This window comes from Monopterus albus, unplaced genomic scaffold, assembly GCF_001952655.1.
Source record: "Monopterus albus unplaced genomic scaffold, M_albus_1.0 scaffold202.1, whole genome shotgun sequence".
In the NCBI taxonomy this organism is placed as follows: Eukaryota; Metazoa; Chordata; class Actinopteri; order Synbranchiformes; family Synbranchidae; genus Monopterus; species Monopterus albus.
This window is the reverse complement of record NW_018128082.1, coordinates 215,151-221,989: the sequence shown is the minus strand read 5'-3', so window position 1 is coordinate 221,989 and position 6,839 is coordinate 215,151. Positions and strand designations below refer to the sequence as shown.

General features: G+C 40.2%; 1 protein-coding gene across 3 annotated transcripts in view; it reads right to left on the bottom strand.

Annotated features, from left to right (window-relative positions):
- Nucleotides 1-6,839, bottom strand: part of pde2a (phosphodiesterase 2A) — a 155,159-nt gene that overhangs the window by 98,100 nt on the left and 50,220 nt on the right. The window lies entirely within an intron of this gene.

Here is a 6,839-nt window from a genome sequence, read left to right as displayed (position 1 = left end):
GAATATTAGTAATTAAAATCTGTTTAAAATGTACAGTAAAAGCCGAGCCTGGTCTTCATCACATTGGGTATAGTGCGGAAGCAAACAAGGGACCGATATCTTGACAGTCGATCGGTAATTTTCGGCATTTAAAAAATGACTGCATCCTGGATTGATGTTGACCGCAGATGATCTTTACCACTAAAACCTTTTAAAGTTACTGCACCTTTCAAGCCCACAGCTCAGAAAAGAAATGTTGTGTGGAGGACTGCTTTTAGAAATAGTTGCTTAAGAACTTATCTGTAGTCCTTCTGCCTACATGAGGTGAATGATGATTCATCCGTTGTTTCTTTTCAGCTCAAAGCAGTGAATGTGCCTTCTAGCCTGACAAAACCACCTCGTGATGTAACTTCCCATTGTGGCTTGGCAAGGCCAGGGATGAATTAGTTAAAGCCAGATGTAATTTACTGTAAAGCAGGTTATACCGTACAATAAAAGAGAAGGTCAGTTCTCTTTCAGTTAAATGTAAAACTTCAACTGCTTACTGGATGAAAATATCACATTTTAGACTTTCAGTAGTCTTTGCCTGTGATTTACAAAGAAGAAAAACAACAAAAAATAAATTGAATCTGGAAACATCCATTTTCTCTTAAGCCACTGGCAAGTCATGTCATGTGCACGTAACTAAATCAGAGCTGGTGCAGTGCAATCTGGATTACTTGTCCTCTTTATGGATCAAGGTTGCAATTAATCCAAGGTATCTAGAAGTAAGTGGAAGCATAAGCTGTTCATTAACATTATAAAATAACTTCTGAGAATAGTTGAAGTTTTTAGGCACTGTGTAATGGTTACTGTGGTTTGTAAAGCATTTGTAAAGCTTCATTTTTTTTTAACAATTCAGTTCTGCTACTGCTTTTTGACTACCGTGAGCTGAGGCGAGTCAGTGCAAGAACGATTTACATGCACACAGATTGGCTTTAAAAGGGTACAAATTGTATTTGTACAAGCTAATTAGTTATAGTATATACTTTGCTAAGCTAGCATTTGAAAAACTCATGTTTATGTGCATGTCAGGAGGAAATGATTGTTTGCTGCCAAAGAAACCCCATAGTTTCTCTACCAGTTGTAGAATGCAATGACAACACAACGTCTGGCTTGTTTGTGTGATCCAACGAACACGGATGGCCGTGTTCACAGGTTCAAAAGCAACACTCAAAGGTAGAGTTAACAGTGACAAGGAATGCAGCAAATAGATACTCCAAGGATGTGAGGCAAAAAAAAAAAGGCATTTCTGTTACCATAAAATCAACAACTCCTCCAGAGGAAAAAGGTCAAGTCAAAATGTCCATTTCTACAATAAATGGAAATGTTTTACAATTTGCTTCTTATTCATCGATTTACTCATTCACACACACTTTTTGCAGGAAGGTGTCATTTACATTACAGCATGTTGCTGGTCTCACTGTTAGAAGCCGTTTGGGGGTCAGTGTCTTGCCCAAGGACACTTCAACCTGTAGACAAGAGAAGCTGGGGACTGAACCAGCAACACTGCAGTTAATGGCCAACCCGCTCTACTTCCTGTATCAAGATTCATTGTATTACAGTAACAACAAACTGTAATCACTCTAAAACAAACCAAATGCAACAACCTGCTTAAAAACATCCACTCCGTCACTGCGTGCTGCTCCTCTGTGTGTATAAGCTCCAACGACCTCTTGCCAAGTGACTGTTTAAATGAATGGAGAGTGTCGAATGCCTAGCGGTACTCTTTGGAGTTTAACACGTCAGCAGGGGGCTTGCACACCAGCAAATATACAACCATACTGTATATTTGCCTGGAGAGAGTTGTGCGTCCTGTAGGGTAGTGGACTGTGTAGGTATATGCGCACACATCGACACACACCAGTAAAGAAAGAAGAGCTTGCTCAATACCCTGCAGGGATCCACTTGATAAAATTCAGCAGCACTGAATAATACAAACCATTTATCAAAGGAAAAACACTAACGTCGACACACACACATATGCAGCACTCAGAAGGTTGTTGAAGTGAAGGTGCCCTTGTGTTGGTGGTCATTTATCAGAATATGTGATTCAAAGTGCCATGGACGTCAAAGCCCAGGGTCTCTGTTTGTATAATTTCTTCTCTTTGAATGCTACAGCACATAATGCCACACTGCTGTGTCCCTATAATGTAAACACTGTGGATTTGCATCTCTTTCCTGCTGCGGTGGCGTGTCTTTTGTTGCAGGGCTCACTATGGCTTAGAGGAACTGAAACACAATAATTATATTTTCAAGAAAAATTTGTTACTCTTAGAAAGGGTACAAATCACCACCAATAAATTAAAAACCAGAAAAAACAAAAGCAAGCCGGAGATGTTTCTCTCAACCCCAGAGCGATACTGTACTCTAACACTACATATACATTAATGCTCAATTCCAAATCTTTTTGTCAAATCTGACATTTTTGTGTTCGTGGTTCACATTCATGCTTGTGACATGTATCCAGCTACATCCTGAACACTGCTGCATGAACAGATTTAACTGAAAAGAGAGTGTGTAGACAAATAATGTCACTTGAGTGATGGTCGATTTCCGCAACTACTGAATATGTTCCTTCTAATATAGCGTGATCAGAATCTTCTACAAACTGTTCAACAAAAGTAAAATGTCCTAGTCTCTCCACTGACCCCTGGCACTGTTGTTGCTCTCCTTTATTTTTAACCGGTCTGCGAGGGACCGGCACTGAAAGATGACAACAGACCACATATGCAGAGGAGTGAGAATTCTAATCCAACCGTTATGACAGCGATCACATGGTCAGAGAGTGAACATGAATCAGATGTAGGGCCACATGTGCAAGTGGCCCAGATCCAGTCTGAAAAAAAGATTGAATCTGGTTTGTTTGCACATTAGTGAAAATATCACATCCGAATCTCTTTAGGGAAAACAACTGGATTGGAGTCACAGTAGAATAGACTTCTGTTTTATTGATATGGAAATGGAAGCAGCAAAATCTATCTTCAACATTCTTCAGTTATAATAACCCTAATCTTTTTATTATTAAGTTAATGTTTAAAACTTCATTTCCTTTATTCATCATTGTTTTACTGGCAATACTTTTTTCAGTTAGTGAACACAAACAGTAAAGGAAGGGTCATAGGGACAGTGGTTGAAAGTAGCTACAGTATGTACCATTTTGAGGTTGTACTTGCTTCTTTATACTTTTAGTCCACTACAATTCAGAGGGAAATATTGTAGTTTTTACTCTACTACATAGATGTGACAGCTGCAGCTACGAGTTACAGCTTTGTTGTATACACAAGCACAAAGTCAGGAAACATTCAGACTCTTACTGATGCATCACTGTCGTGTTTACTGTTGGATGCCCATCCCGTCTGTCTCACTTGTCTGAGCCTTGGCTCCAGTTAATGTTTTGCCTCTTAAGGAATCATTCAAACCACAGGTAGGCTGCTTTGTGCTCAACATGATCAAATGGAGGACCAAACGAGTGACCTCTGAATTAAAAAGAGGAACAGGAGATGTACGCTTTGTCAGAAAATGCCATGCATGTACATTTACCTACTTGGAACAAACCTGAATGCACCCATATGAATTAAATGCATAGTCTGGACATAATACTACAGAAAGTGACTCAAAGTCTGAGGACACTTCACATACATACTACACAGCCGTGCTCTGGATCAGCTGATGCTCCGAGCAAGCTTGCCTACTGTCACAACCAAATGGGTGATGATTTAAGCTGCTGACTTCCCCCATATTCTCTGCTGCTGCTGCAGCCACTACTCATGCACATCACATCTTACCAGCTGTCATCAGGTCCCTGGCTGTTTATAACAGACGAGCAGTGCTGGGAGTCGTAGAACATTATGGATCTCACACCCAGTAGTTTAATTAAAGCTACCAGCAATCAGTGCAATACAAAGATAAGGAGGGATTCACTATTTATATCCACTGCACAACTGATAGCGTTTGGTCTATATGACCACAACATACAGTATGTATGAAACAGGTTATGAAAGAAAAACTGATTGTCAATCATCTACATACAGATGCAGTTCAATTTGCACTCCAGAAGAGATTCTGTGGCAGGTAAATGATGCACAGTAGCTATTATGCAGAGCATGACATCTTGTCTTCTTTCCTGCCACTTCCCTTTGTTATGTGTGCTCACCAGAACGGGACATTGATGTTCAGCACATACAGTCTTTACCTTCAGTTTGCAGCATTACATTAACAAGTATGGCTGAGGTGCAATTTGGAGCATGCATGGGTTGTGGCGTGCTGCCACTGGCAATAATTTGTTTCAGTTTTAAGTGTCGATTGCTTGCCGACAACAGGCTCCACTGCTACGTGTGCTTGACTAAATGTGCTGAATATCAAGCTCTGAATTTGTTGCATCAGACCACTGGTTTGCACATCAAGGATAAAAGCAGAGCAGACAAGAAGAAATACACACCGAGCAGAAATGACCATGCCAGATGTGGAGGGCGAAATCATTTAATTTCCTTATGTTTCACTGAAAATGCAAATGTTATATACTGGTGGGACCTCTACTGGTTTATGGTGGTGGAGTCTGGCCGTGGAAAACTCAGCCTGTGAGTTGACTGGCTGAGCTGAAAATGGTTCAAAATGAATGGATATGAAAAAACATTGTTGACTGTCAGTATCTACATTGATAGCTCAGCATTTGTGTGTTCTGTTGTTTTGCCCTTGAGCAACACCTACCTGCTCACATACTCTGTATCAAATTACTTAAAAAGACAAAAGTAAACATGGATGGTGTATACAATTTCAAGAAAAAGAGAAATATGAGACCAAGAAATTACAAGTGAAGCAGCAATCTGGCATCACAACATCAAATCTTCATGGTCAGATCAGAATAACAGCTCCTCTGTGAGGCATGCACATGGGGGCAAGGACACACACGTTCAGTGCAGCTACAGTATTGTAGCAGTCATCACTATTGTTTTTATTCCCATAAGAAAACTCTTTTCATCTTCCTGCAGCAGTGAGCTCAGCCTGTTCTTTTTGAAACTGAAAATTATGAAATCATGAAGTGCAAACTTTAGGAGGCTAAACCTACCTTAGCCATCAGAAATACTGCCATTAAAGTCAATCTCTCTGGGGCGATACTGTATGGGGTTCATGGGCCCACTCACACCCACGTGTGTGTGTGTGTGTGTGTGTGTGTACCTCGCATTTCTGTTTAAGTCCAATATTCATCCCAGAATTTTCCATCACTTTAACACATCTTTGTTATTTAACTGCACAGATGCCTCCACATTTTCCTGTCATTTAGCAATGTGACAAGGACGACAGATGCAGATAATTGTCAAGGAGCTGGAGGAAGGAGGGGTCAGGGCAGCCGAAGCAGCACACACCTGTTCCCAAGTGTTCCTTCCAATTTGTTTTTTTTAAAGATGCACACACTTTTTGGAAAGGTCCAGAACAGCTAAAGTGCAGAAACACACAGCACATCAGTTAAGACTGAAACATAGTGTGAGTAATATGGACAGTTATGAAACAGAAATCTGCACTCCCACAAATGCAAGTTTGCAGAGTTTATGGAATGTACTGTATAAGATCAAAACAGTCCCTCATTTTGTCACGTTACTATAGAACTCTGTCCCTTACAAACACACAAGCAACATCCCGACTTCCTGCCAAATTAATCCTCACATTTGTTCTGTTGGAGAATGAGAAGAACTTAACCTGCTGCTTTTTCTGCCTCATGCACAAATTCAGATAAGCACACTTCTACTCATACTGGAGAAACATACAAATGTGTGGGGTCACATAATTGCACAGACGCTCAACGGCACGCATGGAGGGACACAACTATGTAATGGATAAAGACATGCTTGCTTTCATAAACATCTTAGTCACAATCCAGCAACTTGGAGAATAAGATTCATGAGACCACCAAAACCAGTGGTGGTAAGTAATCAAGTACATTTACTCAAGTACTGTACTTAAGTACAGTTTTGAGGTATCTGTACTTTTTGATTTTCTGCTACTTCATACTTTACTACATTTTAGAAGCAAATAATGTTCTTTTTGCCCCATTACATTTATTTAATAACTTGGTTACTAGTTACATTTCAGAATCAGATTCATTATAGAAAATACAGTATATTCATCCAACTTTATTGATCCCTGGAGGGGGACTCATTTGTAACAGAGTATTTTTATATTGTTGTATTACTACTTGTACTTAAGTAAACTGTTTGAGTACTTTTTCCACCACTGACCAAAACTCACAACACAAAACTGTAAAACGTCTGATCAAAAAAATCCCTTGCCACCTAAACAAATGAGTCCTTCCAGACAGCTTCTGCAAGTGGCGCTGCACACGCCGCATGTTCCCCAAGTCACAGACAGTATCGGTGGCAGTTCAGGAACAGCCACTGGCAACAAACCATTTACTGTTCAAATACAGAAAGAGGCTGTAAGACAGGAATGCAGCTGGACCAGACTTTCAGCGACGTAAATGCACGTATGTGGAGGGCTGACGCACTGCACTAACATCAAGCGACGAGAGATACACAAATGTACACCAGCACGTATACACACAGATCTGTGCAAAAAATAAAGTAAACCGCACCATCACAATCAACAATTTTCTGAAATACAAGCAAACAACAGAACACAAGCACACACACACACACACCCACACGAAGTATACACTGCAATGTATAGGACATATCTTTGCAACAGTGACTTAAATTAATAAGCATTTGTTCCTACAGAAAAATTGTGTTGTTTCATGTGTTTTTATGTGGTTGCTTACCTCTTTCATGCATAAATGGCATAATATGTGTGTGTGTGTGGGGGGG